The sequence below is a fragment of the Petaurus breviceps genome, unplaced genomic scaffold (assembly GCF_028583685.1).
Source record: "Petaurus breviceps papuanus isolate PSGF00001 unplaced genomic scaffold, PetGlider_PUasm1.0 582, whole genome shotgun sequence".
In the NCBI taxonomy this organism is placed as follows: Eukaryota; Metazoa; Chordata; class Mammalia; order Diprotodontia; family Petauridae; genus Petaurus; species Petaurus breviceps.
Window position 1 is genome coordinate 909,717 of NW_027186390.1, and position 15,705 is coordinate 925,421.

General features: G+C 38.7%; 1 protein-coding gene across 2 annotated transcripts in view; it reads right to left on the reverse strand.

Annotated features, from left to right (window-relative positions):
• The window catches only part of LOC138173493 (N-acetyllactosaminide beta-1,6-N-acetylglucosaminyl-transferase-like), a 164,304-nt gene that overhangs the window by 49,380 nt on the left and 99,219 nt on the right, over positions 1-15,705 (reverse strand). The gene's annotated exons all lie outside the window — the stretch shown is intronic.

A 15,705-nucleotide genomic window follows, 5' to 3' on the forward strand; every position in this document is an offset into this window, starting at 1 on the left:
GAGATCTGAAAAATTCTAATGTGTAACCAAAACAGCATCTCTGTACTCTCAAATGATGGAAGTAGAGTAGAAAGGATGTGGACAAAGGAGCCTGTTGGAAAATAGGAAGCAAAAAGATGATGAAGTCAAGTCATGGGGAAGTACCACTCAAAGAATGGATTAGTATTGGGTTCCCCATTTTGTTGTTTAGTCATTTCAGTCATGTCTGACTCTTCATGACCCCATTTGGGGTTTTCTTGGCAAAGGTACTGGAGTGATTTGCCATTTCCTTCTCCAACTCATTTTACAAAGGAAGAAACCGAGGCAGCAAATGGGCTTAAGTGAATTGCCTAGGGTCACATAGCTAGTAAATGTCTGAGGCTGGATTCAAACTCAGGGACATGAATCTTTCTGACTCCAAGCTGGGCACTCTATCCACTGTGCCACCTAACTGCTATACATTTTGCAAAAAAGAATTGTAAATGATTAACAACTATACAAAAGAATGTGTCAAGTCATTAATAATGAGAAAACTGTCAACCAAAACAACCCTGGGTTTCACTTTATACACAACAAATTGGCAAAGATGACTAAAGATAGGAACAGCCATTGTTGTCAACTCTGTTGACAGAGTTATAGAAACACAGAAATAAAAATACCTTGTTGATAGAGCTGTGAATTAGTACAACTATTCTGGAATGAAGTTTGGAATTAGGAAAATAAAGTGACTAAAATATCAATACCCAGAGATTACACTCCTAGGTACATATCCCAAGAATTTCATTAACTAAAAGGAAGGCTCCACAAACAGCACATATTTATAGCAGCACTTTTCATGGTAGCAAAGAACTGGAAACGAAGTAGATACCCACTGTTTGAGGGAGTGGATAAACAAATTGTGGTACATAAATACAATGAAATATTTCTTTACTTTATAAAATGACATAAATATGGAAAGAGATCAGCTGATGCAAACTGATGTAAACAGTCAAGAAAAGTTGGAGGGGGATGAGGGAGGATATAGGAGAGAGCAGATTGGGGGAGGAGGTATTCAGTGGGATCGCTGTTTTGGGGTGATGGGTAGGGGAAAGACAGGGAGAAAATTTGTAACTCAAAATCTTGTGGAAATGAAATGTAAACAGTCAAGAAAACTACACATGGGGAAATCTAAGTAATATAAAAACTGAAGATATCAATAAAATCTAAATTTTGCATGCTCACACACACACACATACACACACTATTGTGTACTCAGAAAAGAGGAAACCTAAGGAAGTTTTGTGAACACAGTCCAAAGCTGTTACTGAGTCAGAGTTTGGATGGCTGTGAGTATAGCAGTTTTGATCTGAAAATGGCAAAGAACTTTCTGTCCAGGTAAAGGAGGAATTTATTTCCCCAGTAACCAAAGAAAGTAAGAAAAATGACTAAGTTGAGCTTTAATTTGGAGGAAGTAAGGATAAGCTAGCAAGGATTAATAGAGTGACTCCCAACCTCTTGAAGGCAAGGAACTGGAAGACTACAAGGGCTGAACTAGAAAATATCATAAATAGACTAAACAATGACAATTCAGGATAATTTTGAAACATATGCCTGTAAATTTCAGTCAAGGTTAATGTATGAATTTGTTTGGTTTGGTTATACTTCTTATATGGGAGGGCTTTTAGTTTGGAGGAGGAGCTGATGGTGTGGGGGGGGCAATGCTAGCGATGCATTTAAAAAAAGGAAAGGAGAGCATCAATGAAACATTTTAAAAATATAAAACAACATTTAAAGAAGTTATAAGAAAGTTCAGAAAGGGACACAGGAAAGAAGGACAATGTTGGTACTGTGATGTTGTTTAATAAGGACCGGGATTGGGCTGATTTCATCAACATAGAGAATGCCCAGGTGAGGAAGCTCTGTATCAAAGCAAATTGGCACCTTGCCTACAGATTTGAAATGACTTGCCCAAGGTCACACAGCCAGATGCCTAAAAGGTAGAATATGAATTCACTTCTTCTTAACTTGGAAGCTAGCTCCCTATCCACCATGTCATGTTGTCTTTCATCAGTTCTAATATTCATATTTTGCAAAGCAAATTGGACATTCACAGTTTCATATATACTTTTCTTCTGTTTTTTTATATCAAAATATTTGTGCTTGTTGCTGTTTGTAAAGTTCACAATAAAGTTTTAAAAAGTGGCTCTAAGGGACAGCTAGGTGATGCAGAATAAAGCACTGACCCTGGAATCAGGAGGACCTGAGTTCAAATGTGACTCCATACGCTTTCTAGCTGTGTGACCTTGGGCAAGTCACTTAACCTCAATTGCCTCAAAAAGAAATTAAAACAGGGTGGCTAGGTGGCACAGTGAATAGAGCACCAGCCCTGGAGTCAGGAGGACCTGAGTTCAAATCCGGCCTCAGACACTTAACACAAAAACTAGCTGTGTGACCTTGGGCAAGTCACTTAACCCCATTTGCCCTCCAAAAAGCAAAAAAAAAAAAAAGAAATTAAAATAAAGAGGGACAATTTAGAACTATGCCCACAGTGCTATAGGACTGTGCATACCCTTTGATTCAGTAATTAACACTACTAAGTCTATATCCCAAAGAAATCATAAAAAAGGGGAAAGGACCCACATGTACAAAAATATTTATACCAGCTCTTTTTGTGGTGGCAAAGAATTGGAAATTGAGGGGATGCCCATCAATTGGGGAATGGCTGAACAAGTTGTGGTATATGAATGTAATGGAATACTACTGTGCTATAAGAAATGAGGAGCAGACAGACTTCATAATAACCTGGAGAGTCTTATATAATTAACTAATGCTGAGTGAGGGGAGCAGAACCAGGAGAATATTGTACACAGTAACAGCAGCATTGTGTGATGACCAACTTTGACAGACTTAGCTCTTCTCCCAAAAGACTCATGATGGAAAATACTATCCACATCCAGAGAAATAACTGTGGAGTCTGAATGCAGATCAAAGCATACTATTTTCTCTCTCTCTCTCTTTTTTTCTTTCTCAGGGTTTTTCTCTTTTGTTTGATTCTTCTTTCACAACATGACTAATATGGAAATATTTTTAATATGATTGTACATGTATTGCCTGTCTCAGATTGCACACCATCCTGGGGGGTGGGGGTGGGGACAATTATGAAGTCAAAATCTTATAAAAGTGAATGTTGAAAACTAAATTTAAAAAAATGTGGCTCGAACCCACCTATTTTGTGTATAGTGTGACCTCCTCAGTTCCTCACTGTAATGATTTGTCCACTTTAGATAACTATGTGTGTGTTATAATGAGTGCTGTGGGAAGGGTTACTTTAGGATAAATGAAAGAGACAGGGTTTTGAGAGGAGAAAATTTCCCCTTTTCCCTAGAGTTGGTTTCAGCAGAAAGTTATTCTAGCTAGTGACAAAAGAGCTGGCAAGGGAGCTTCTGGTGTGGAAAATGCCCTCAGGGCCACATTTCCTCCCAGCTTACCATAGCCTTCCCAAGACATGGAGTCCTCAAAACATAAATCCTTAATGAACTGAAAGAGAAGATCACCTATCAAGTAACACTAATGTATCTCTCAGGCCTATGCCATTCTTCCTGTGACTTGGTCATCACTTTAGGTTTGATAAGGGAAAAAGAATAAGCATTTATATAGTGTCTGCTATGTTCTAGACACTGTTTTATGATATTATCTCACTTGATCTTCACCACAAGCCTTCTAGGTAGATGCTGTTATCCCCATTTTACAGATGGGGAAACAGAGGCAAATTGTGACTTGCCCAGGGTCACACTGCCAGTGTCTGGTCAGGTCTTCCTGACTCCAAGCCCAGTGCCCTATTCCCTGTGTCACCTAGCTACCTCTGAAAGGTTGCTCCTTCAGGGAGGGTTAGTTTGTTGTTATGGTTTTATTTTTCCCACAAGCACAATACCTACATTTTGGCTACCTTCCACCAGTGAATGACGGTGTTGTGTAGATAGAGCTTTTATGAAAAAATCAATAAGCACTTACTGGGTGCTAGCCATGTGCCCATGTGCCAGGTACTAGGCTAGCAGAAGGAGACACAAAGACGAATCAGTCCTTGATTTGAAGTAACATAAATACTAATGGAGGAAACAACATGTAGCCATTTAAATGAATATAAAATGGGGCTGCTAGGTGGTGCAGTGAATAGAGCACCGGCTCTGGAGTCAGGAGGACCTGAGTTCAAATCCAGCCTCAGATACTTAACACTTACTAGCCATGTGACCTTGGGCAAGTCACTTAACCCCAAATGCCCTGCCTTGCCCCCTCCAAAAATGCAAAAAACCAAAAATGTAGGGACAGATGCAGAGATTGGACTTGTAATTCTAGTAGTAATAGGAAATTCCAGGGTGAATATTCCCTTTACCAGTACAAGTCAGGTTCTCTGAAATTTAGTCTTTCATAACCTGTCTAGGGACATAGTCTGTATATGTCAAAGGCAGGCTAGGAACTCAGGACTCCTGGGTTTCATGGCTAGCTCTCTGTCCACTCTGCCATACTGCCTTTCCAAAATACACAGTAAATAGGGTACAAGGTCATTTCATGGCATGGAATCAGGAAAGGCCTCTGGTAAAAAGTTGCATTTGAGGTGAGCTTTGAAGGAAACAAGGGATTCTGAGGTGAAGGTGAGGAGAGAGGCCAAGCCAAGCATGGGTAACAGCCTATGCAAAGAGGTAGGAGATGGAATTGTTGTGTGTGAGGGGTAGCAAGGAGGCCTATTTGATTGGATTTGTATACGGAGTGTGTGAAGTTAGGTGTATAGAGTGGCCTGCACCCAGAATGTAAAGAGTTTTACATGCCAAACAAATGTGTATTTCTTGCAAGAGGGAGTTAGTACAACTTTCTGAATAAGGGGGTGCAATAGTCAGAACTACGCTTTAGCAATATTATTTTGTTAACTGTGGATTAGAGAGGGGAGAAAGTTGTCCAAATGAAAAGTGATTACTAACTGAATTGGGGTCATGGTTCTGTGAGTGGAGAGAAGACGGTTTTGACAGAGATGTAGAGGTAGAATGTACTGATTTGTCAACTGACCCACTGACTGGCTATGAGAGTGAGGGAAAGTGAAGAGTGCAAGATGACCTGAGGCCACCAAACTGAATGACTACACCATGTTGATGCCCTCAACAGAAGCAGGAACTTTGGGAAGAGGACAAAATTTGGGTGCAAAGACAATCTGTCCTATTTTGTACATATTGAATAAGATTCGTAAGGGATATGCAGTTGGAAATGTCCAATTAGCAATTAGCCACCATGGATTGAAACTAAGAAATGATACTAGAGCTGGATATGTGGATCTGGGATTCTTCTGTATAAAGATGAGAATTGAACCCTGGCTGCTGATGAGATGACCAAAAGAGAAAGCATGATAGAGAAGAGAGCCCAGGACAGAGTTTTGGAGAACATCATTAGAAGTGATACATGAATAACAAATAAGCAAAAGAGACTAAAGAAAGGCCATACAAAGGTAAAGAGGAGAAGGAAGGAGAGGAGAGAGAGAGACAGAGGTAGAGAGAGGCAGTGTAACTAAAACCTAAAACCTAGCGAGGAGAGGGCAACCTGGAGGAGACAGTAGTCAGTCAGCAGTCTCAAATGCTATAGCAGATCACTGTTAACTTCAGTTTCATTAAAAAAAAAATAAACTTTTATACATTGTGTAATGACTGACTGATAGATTTGGCTCTTCTCAGCAATGCAAGGACCTAAAACAACTCCAAAAGACTCAAGATAGAAAATTCCATCCATATCTAGAGAAAGAAGTATGGAGTCCGGGGTGGCCAAGTAGCACAGCGAGTAAGAGAACTGGTTCCAGTGTTGGGATGGCCTGGGGATCGAATTCAGGCTCAGACACTTAGCACCCACCCAGAAACACCTGGCCGTGTAACCTTGAGCAACTTACTTAACTCCAATTGCTTAGGGGTGGCCAGGTGGTGCAGTGAGTAAGAGCACCAGCCCCAATCTGGGCTCAGATACTTAGCACTACACCCAAAAATAACTGGCCATGTAACCTTGGGCAAGTTACTTAACCACAATTGCTTATAAAAAAAAATATATGGAGTCTGAATGCAGATTGAAGCAAACTATTTACTCTCTTTTTGTTTTGTTTTTTTCTTTCTCGTTCTTCCCATTAGTTCTAATTCTTCTATGGCTAATGTAAAAACATGTTTAAAATGAATGTATATATAGAGCCTATATCAGATTAGATGCCATCTTGGGGAGGAGGGAGGGAAGAGAGGCAGAGAAAATGTAAAACTTATGGAAGTGAATATTGAAAATGAAAAATAAATTAATAAAATAACACACTTTTATTACTATCTTTTCTTTTCATACCTCTTTTTTTTTTCTTTTTGGAGAGGGGAAGGTAAGACAATTGGGGTTAAATGACTTGCCCAAGGTCACATGGCTAGTTTTATGTTAAGTGTCTGGGGCCGGATTTGAATTCAGCTCCTTCTGACTCCAGGGCTGGTGCTCTATTCACTGTGCCACCTAGCTGCCCCTCATGCCTCTTTTACATCTTTTTTTCTTTCCCTTTGCAGAGAGCTCTCATATATATATATATATACACACATATGTATATATGTGTGTATGTGTGTATATGTATCTGAGAATTTTTAAAAGAAAAAGAGGAAGGGAAAAAAAAAAAGCAAAACTGTTCAACATAACAAAAAAATCTGACAATATTTTATATCATGGATCCCCAAACTTTGCAAAGGAGTTAGGGGAGGTATCTTTTTATATCAATTCTTTGGGACCAAGGTTTTTTTTCCTTTCTGTAATTGTGCAACAGTCACTTATGGTTGCTTTGTGTTCTGTTGTTCTTTTCATTTGCATTGTTGTAGTCATTGTATATACTGTTTCCTTGACTATTTACTTCTCTTTGCATCTGTTCATGTTAAGTCTTTCCATGCTTCTCTATATTAATCATATTCATTGTTTCCTACAGATAAGTAATAGTCCATTTCATTCATGTCAATATTGCAGTTTGTTTAGTCATTTCTCAGTCAATGGGCATCTGCTTTGTTTCCAGTTCTTTTGTATCAGAAAAAAAATGCTACTATAAACATCTTGATAGATACTCAATCCTTCTTTTGTCAGTCACCCCTTTAGGGTATATATATGGAGTAGGATAGTAGAAACAGATTCCCTGGATCAGAGGGTAAGAGCTTAAGTCACTTAATTTGCATAATTCCAAACTGCTTTCCAGAATGATTGTACTCTTTCACAATTCCACTAACAATGCATTAATGTACCTATTTTTCTACCATCACCTCCAGCGTTGCTGATTGTCAACTTTTGTCATTTTTGCCATTTTGCAGAGTGTATGGTGGAGTTATTTTGAATTTTGAATTTCACTTCTCTTATGATTAGTGAATTTAAGCATTCTTTCATATGGTTGTTAATAGTGTGCAATTCTTTTTTTTTTTTCGCTTTTTGGAGGGCAAATGGGGTTAAGTGACCTGCCCAAGGTCACACAGCTAGTAAGTGTTAAAGGGTCTGAGGCCAGATTTGAACTCAGATCCTCCTGACTCCAGGGCCGGTGCTCTATTCACTGAGCCATGTAGCTGCCCCTCTAATTTTTCCTAAAATAATCATTTATATTATAAACTCAACATTGTAAAAAAGGATCAGTTTTAGAACACTCAAGAATTGTAAACAACTCAATGTTCAATCATGATTTTAGAGGACTAGCAATGAAGAATACTACTTTTCCCCTGGCAAAGAGATGTAGTACCACGCAGAATCAGACATACATTTTTGGAATTCCAATATGGAAATTTTGCTTTTCTCTACTTATTTGCTCTAAGGGTTTTGTTTTTTCTTTCCTTTTTTTTTTTTCCCCCAAGGACATCAGAAGTTGGAAGAGAGGAAAAATAAATGTTTAACACTAATACATTTAAAAGAGAGAGGATGATTGGGATGGGGGAGGAGAGGTGGTGATTGCCAGAGGAAATGGGAGAGTATGGAACCAAGCTAAGCAATAGGCCTTGGCAAGGAGAAGGGATACCTTGTCATCAAAACTTGAGTAAAGGAGATAAGTGGGGATGATTACAAAGGGTTTTGAGAGATACATTAAGGGAGGAAGAGGAAGTGCACAGAGGCAAATGACCTCTATTATCTCAGACAAATTATGAGTTGAAGTGCTTAGCTGAATAGGAGGAGGGAAGGAATGATGTGGGAAAATTGAGAAGAAATGAGAAAATCTGGAAAAGTTGTGGTAGTAGTGCCGTGGTGGCAGTGACAATCTATGAGGGAAGACTAAAAGGATTACAATGCAGCAGTGAGGACAGTGTTTAGATTAGATCAAATTCATCTGTAATGGGCACAGAATAAGTATAACTAGACAATTTTCTCTAGCACCATTCAACAGCACATTCACTACCCAGTCAGTGAGTCTTCCCTAATTACAGCCCACATCTATTTATCTGTCTGTTTATCTATCTTTCTATCTCTTTCTCTACATATATATATATATATATTTGTATATATCTACATTTATCTGTCTGTCTGTCTATTTTTCTATATTAACAGGTTGTTAAATAGTTAACTCATTTTCTGCTTGTGGGTCATTAAAGTAGCTAGCTGTTCTTTAACTATACCATAGAAAAACCAATTATTTCCTAGAGTTTGGATAATTTGTTAGATAAAAGTTAACACAGAACAAAAAAACAAAAACAAAAACATAGATAGTCATGTTAGTACCTGAATGGTCCACACAACCCTGACCTGTTTTTCTGCTTAAGTTATTAATGTAACTGTGGCTTTGTCTGCTACTTTTGAACTAAACTCTTGCAAAATCTCCCATTGCTCAGTCATTTTAAATTCTAATTCTGCCTTCTGAGAAGTACCCCCCCCCCAGATTATGGATCGACCACAGAATACAATTACAATCAAAGTTTTAAGTAGCACCAGCCCAGACCAAGACTAATCAATGAGTCTATACTATATTGTATAGTGCAAGATCACTTTCTCCAGTTTGTTGATAAATAGGTTGCCTGTGGGAAAAAACTGGGACAAGAAAACCCTGACTGTCCAAGTCTACACATTTACACCATCATGTCATACAAGGCCTGTGCCTTTCACATCACATACTCCTAAGCAGGTGAAGCATGGGAACAAAAAGAAAATGATTAACATCCATGGGTGGTTTTAACAAGGAACAGATCTCTCCCTTCTTTGCAGAGGTGGGAAACTATGGATATGGAACACTGCACACACTGTCAGACTTGATTGATGTGTAGGTTAGTTTTCCTGAACCGCCTTTTTGTTCTTTTATATTCTTTGTTATAAGGGATAGCTCTCAGTGGTGGATGAGGGAGGGAAAGACTGGGAAATCAAGCTATCAAAAACAAAAGCTATCGATAAAAAATTAAAACAAAATAAAAACCTGGCACTGGGGATGTTTAGCTTGAAAAAGAGATCTTAGGATAATAGGTTTAGAGCCAGATGGGACATTATAAATCACTTAACACCAACCAAATCACTTTACATAGAAGGCAATAGGGGGTAGATCCACTTTCCCCCACACTCCCCACGAATGGTAATAATATCTCCTCTGTATCTCCTATGGGGAATCACACACTTTTTGGTTTTAGTCTCCAACAGTACTTCTTACCTAGCAGCCCAAGGATATGAGATGGAGATGTGATGTGCAGAGAGAAAAAAATCAAGCTGAAGTTAATTTAATCATGCCCCTAGACTAAGCAAAAGCTCGATTTCTTGGGGCAACTATGGGTCAGTCTGGGATGTGGAAGAAACAGGAGTGCCTCCATTGTGTACAAGACAGGGTTCCTTTTCCAGAATCTTTTAAGTGTACTTATAAAATTTGTACCTCTCCCCTCCCCTCCCAGCAGTATACCCTTGGGTAAGGATTTTGCAGTGAAAAACTCTCTTTTAGTCCCCTCCCTCACCACCTACATACATATACACATACACATATATACACACATGTATATATACAAACACATATATACACCACACCAGCCAGATTTAAAATAGTCCAGGCAAAAGAAAATGGAAGATAGTTGAGAATTATGAGGATTATGGAAAGATCTAGACGGTTCCACCTCCCAACCTGTGACTAGAATATTCTCTTTATTTGACCCTTGACCTAATCTGTGGGACCTAGACACTTTATTTTTTCATGACCATGTGAATATATCTGTATACACACATATACATGTGTGTATTTATATAGAATATATGTATGTGTATATAAATGTATTTCACTCAGAGCCTAAATCTCCACAAAGATTATTTCCTTATGCAGAGTTTGTTATTACCTTGCATGTAAAATGAGGGGATTAGAGGTTATCCTAATGTTCGACCTGGCTCTAAATCTATGATCCTATTTATTTCTTTTCCAGGCTAAATATCCCCATTTCCTTTGACCAATGCAAACACTTCATGATTCGATTTTCCTTTAGCGTATTTTCAAATCCTCTCCTCTTCCTGGTGATCTTTCTCTGTATCCGCCGGTGGTACCTCAAAGCAGACATGATTGTCTATATATGATCTAATCAGAGGCTGGTCCAGTGGGATTATTGGCTCTCTTGTCCAGAACACTATATTTTCACCCGAGTACTGAAATAGTATCCTAATTAGTCTTCCCATATCCAGTTTCTCTCCTTTCTAATCCATCCTCTACACAGCTGGCATGTTTGTGTATGCCAAACATATATGTCTGATAATGTTATGCCTCTGTTCAAAAAGCTCCAGTGGCTCCCTATTGCCTCAAGAATAAAATAGATAAACTGCCCAGAACGGCTCTAGCTTACCTCTCCAGGCTTACTGAACATTAACTACATTCATTCACGTACTTTATTTTCCAGGCAAATTGTCCTGTTGGTTGTTTCTAGTACAAGACATTCCATTGCTTGTGTCTTTTCTTTTGCTCAGGCTGCCTCCCTCTTGCTTCCCATCTCCAGGCCTGCTATTTTATATATACCCACATACACAGATAAATATGTGTGTATATGTATGTATGTATGTATGTGTGTATATGCACACACACACACACACATATATATATACACTCCACACCAGAAACCCAAATTCCCTTCAATATTTTGCTAACATTCTACCTCCTACATAAGACCTGTCTTGATCCTCCCAGCTGCTAGTACTTTCATACCTAGAATTTTTTTATTTGTGTATGTGTATGTATCCACATACACATATATGTTTATACAGATGTACAGATAATATAGATGGAATATGGGGTTTTAGCAGCAAGGGGACACAACGGATAGAGTGCTGGGCTTGGAGTCAGGAAGACTCCTCTTTCTGAGTTCAAATCTGGCTTCAGACACTAGCTATGTGACCTTAGGCAAGTCACTTAATCCTGTTTGCCTCATTTTCCTCATCTGTAAAATCCATTGGAGAGAGAAATGGCAAACCATTCCAATACCTTTGCCAAGAAATTCCCAAAAAGGGTCACAAAGAGTCAGACACTACTGAAAAACAACTAAACAACAAAATAGTAGTTATACATATATATATATGAAATTTATTTTATATTTATGTTTATGTACATATATATTATTTGCTTATCTGTGTGAATGTTGTAGTACCCCAATAGAATATAAGCTCCTTGAGGACAAGGGCTTTTTCATTTTTATATTTGTGTCCCCATAGTGCCTGGCATTGTAACAGGTACTTAATTAATGCTGGGTTTTTTGTTTTTTGCTTTTTGGAGGGGGGAAGGTAGGGCAATTGGGGTTAAGTGACTTGCCCAAGGTTTGTGTGTGTGTGTGTGTGTGTGTGTGTGTGTGTGTGTGTGTGTGTGTGTGTGTGTGTTGTGTCTGAGTTTGGATTTGAACTCAGGTCCTCCTGATTCCAGGACCGGTGCTCTATTCACTGTATTGTTGTGCCTCATCAATGCTGTTTAAATATCAATGAAGCCTCAATGATGATCAATTTGAATATCAATGAACCATATCAATCAAGCTGCTAGCATTACACTAAAATTCTGGGGCCATTGTTGTGTGACCTGTTCTTTAAGTGTACTTACATAGATGACTTTTTAAAACCTAAGGATGGAATTTTGCATTTATCACTACTAAATTTCATCAAGTTAGGATCAGCCCAGTGATATGACTTATGCAAGTATGTATCAGAGCTGGAGAATTTTCCTACCAATTGCAATGGTAATGTAATTTTGAATCTGAAGATCCCTTTGTGTTGGCAAAGGTAGTAGGTACTTAGCACTTAGTAACTGATCAAGCCTCTGTTGGGGAAATGGAGGGTATGAACTCCTGTCTCCTGTTGCTGATGTAACAGGAAGGGGTTGGCTAAAAGAGGAAGCTAATGCTGTGTATATAAGAAAAGCCCCAGAGAGGCACAGTCAGAATTTCTTGAGACCAAGATCTAGTGGCAGAGCAGCTACAGAAGAGAGAATGGAGAACTGAGCCAGAATTTCCTGAGAACTTGTGGTGGAGGAGCTTCTTCAGAACAGGATCCCAGAAGCCAGGAGCCCAGATCCCAGGAGCCAGGAGCCTGGAGCCAGGAGCCCAGGTGACTGAGGAAGAATGACTGGGATGCTGAGACTTTGTTTGTTTGTGGCTTGGTTGAGCCTTGAATTCCTTGGAGCAGAAATGGTGAAGGATCTGACATGGACCAGACCCTGTGAATGCCAGTGTGCAGCAGGACCTGCTAAGAGAGTTGGTCAAGGAACTGGGAACTGTCTGCCAGGAAACCCAGGTGACAATCTGGTGAATCCAGGTAGAATCTGGGACCATGGAAGGGGATCCAGGGAATCTGAGAACAGGCCCCAAGTCAAGATGAAAAGATCTCTCCTTGGGTACTGAGTAATTATGGAATTATAGTTTACTAGTGACCTAAGGGGTGGAGGGTTTTGTGTATGATACTTAGTAATTGATTGTTGAATAAGCGACTGATTGAGTTAATCAAGTGGGCCTCTTCAGTGGAGGACTTTGACTATTATATGATTGTTACTGATAAGTGACTGATTGAGTTAACTTAGTTGCCTCATGAGTGGAAGACTTTGACTATTGTACTTTGAGACTATGTTGTGAATATTATATTGTGATTTTCTGTGATAAGTTGTAATATTGTGAATGCTGTACCTTGATTTTTCTGTGAAAGTTTTGCTTTGATTTGTTATGGAATAGAGTGTTTACTGTACTATATAATCAGAACCTAAAAAGCTGTTCACAGTAGCATTCTTCTGGAAAGCTGCTTGTGCACGGCATTACACCAATAAGCAGGACTGAGGAGGAATTTTTTTTTTTTGGAAGGAGTAAGGGGAACTGGGAGCATGCCATTTGAGAAGATGTTCTTGAATGTTCTTACATTCTTGCCCTTTCTAGGGTTGTTTGCAAAATCAGTGCTTTGGGAGTTGTAAAGTATCATATAAATATAAGATATTATTATCGTCGTTGTTAGAACTGAATTTTGCATCAATATATGTAACAAACCCTGGAACATTTCAAGGCCTCCTAAATAAGATTCACAGTCATTCAAAAGATAATCCACACTGGAAAAGAAAAAAAGTAGATAAAGATCACTGATTGTCCAAATAATGACATACAGCTGGATGGATGATCCATGAGCTATTATATCAAGAGATGCTGCAAATAAATATAATTCTAGCTGGCCTAGAATTAAATTGGAGAAAGATAGTGGGATAGATTGCAGTTTACTGTAATTAGGAAACTCAAGTCCTTTCCAGTTAAGTTAACAAGTATTTATTAAGTATTTACTATATGCTAGATCCTGTGTTAAATGATAAGAATAGAAATACAAACAGGAAGACAGTCCCAGACCTCAAGGAGCTTACATTCTAATGGGCAAAGACCACACATAAAAGGAAGCTGAAAAGCCTTACAGAGGAAGACATGAAAATAAAGTGCAGGTGGTGTTGAGGTTGAGGGAAAAGAATAGTAGTGATAGTTGGAAAAGTCAGGAGTGTAGCCTGGAGAGGAATGAATAATACAAGCCCAAGCTTCTCCCAGAAAAAGACAAAAATCCCTACATCTTTTTAACATCAACATTCTTCCAGTAATATGATAGGATTAGGCATCACCATATGCCCCAAATCTTTAAAAAATGGGAGCTATATAGTCATTGTAAGTAAGTCACAGAATATTCCTAATTAGAAATTGTATTCAAGAAGTGGTATAAAGGATATCATCAGAGAGACGTGATCTGAAAAGGGAGTGGGCTGGCAAAGTTACAAAAATGAGATTCAGATGGACAAAACACATGCTGCCGTGGTACCCACATAATGTGAACAGAACTAAAGGAAGGCTCCCAGGACTTGAGACGGATCCTTTACAAGAGGATTTAAGAGAGGATGTGGACTAGATTATTACAGGATGGGTGGTGATCATGCCATTGGAGGAAATGCCCACAGTCATGAGATCAGAAATCCATTTAAGTGTTTGGAGGTAAAATATTGCTAGCATATTTAATTCAACAAATGTTTAGACAGGCATGTGCTATGTGCCAGGCATTGTGCTAAAGCACTAGGGACTCCAAAATCTTCAAGGACCTTATTTTCTACTGGGTAGAATGGGCATACCGTGCAATAAAGGTGCAAATACAGAATTTCATTAGAGAAGAGGAAGGCAGTGTGAATCTAGTGCTCCCATGGCCCACTGATTCACAACCTGAGAGGCTAGGGGGAACAAAAGGGTCCTTTTGGTATTAATAGGAGTCCTGTTTCCATAGCTCTTAGTTTCAGTTGAGAACAGTGGCTTATGTAATACAGAAGCTATCTGAGGCCCAATTCAGGAGTCAGAAACTACCACTTTTGAAACTATATAATCCATTGAGAAACAAAATTCTCTAAGAGGGATTATAAAAACAATGAACTTCTACATACCTGGCAGTGGAACAGCTTTTTTTTTCCCCCTTAAAGTTGAAGGCCCTTCCTAGTGCTAAATTCAAGCTTTAAAAATTGCCTTCTCTAAAGTACTGTAACCCCATCTGGGATTCTAATTGATGGGGATGTTAGAATGTCCTATTTCTTTAGGTTGGGTTCTCCTATGATGTATGTACCTGGTAGATTTCTTCATTGAACACATACTTCACCCCAGGGTTGGGCTAAGGGTGTGGATTTATGCTGAATGCTCAGTTGAAAATGCCTACAGGCCCAGGAATTAGGACTTAATAGTAGCATTGAGTGGAAGAAGAAAGGGCAAATTTTTGGCAAGTTCAGGAATACAATTTTGCCTTTAGGGCAATAATATTTACACACAGCCCAGCTACATCTTCAAAGTAATAGGGATATTTTGATAATGTGATGTGTGAATGAAGAATTAAAGTAATTTAATACAAATGCATTCGAGAACCTAGTTTCAGAAACAAAGAATCCTAGAATTTTAGAGTCATAAGGAAATGAATGTCATCTAATCCAGTGCCCTCATTTTCCATCACAATGTATTTTTTGTTTTTGTTTTTATTTTTACTTTTTTTTTTTCTGGACTTCTACCTAGATGGGCCAGGCATGACTTTTTGATATTGGAAAGGTTTAGCAGAAATGAAACTGAATTCACACATTCCACTTAAAATTAATATCACTGGGTTGCTCATAAACCTAAGCTATTCAAGCAAATCTTATTAGGAAAAGGATCTATATTCCCGATATGGAATTTTGCTATTCCATTTCCACTTTAAGGTGCTATAAAGCTAATTTCAAAATCAGATCTCAAAAGGCAAAATAAATAAAGTTAGGTAGCTAAAACGTAAGCTTGAAAGAAG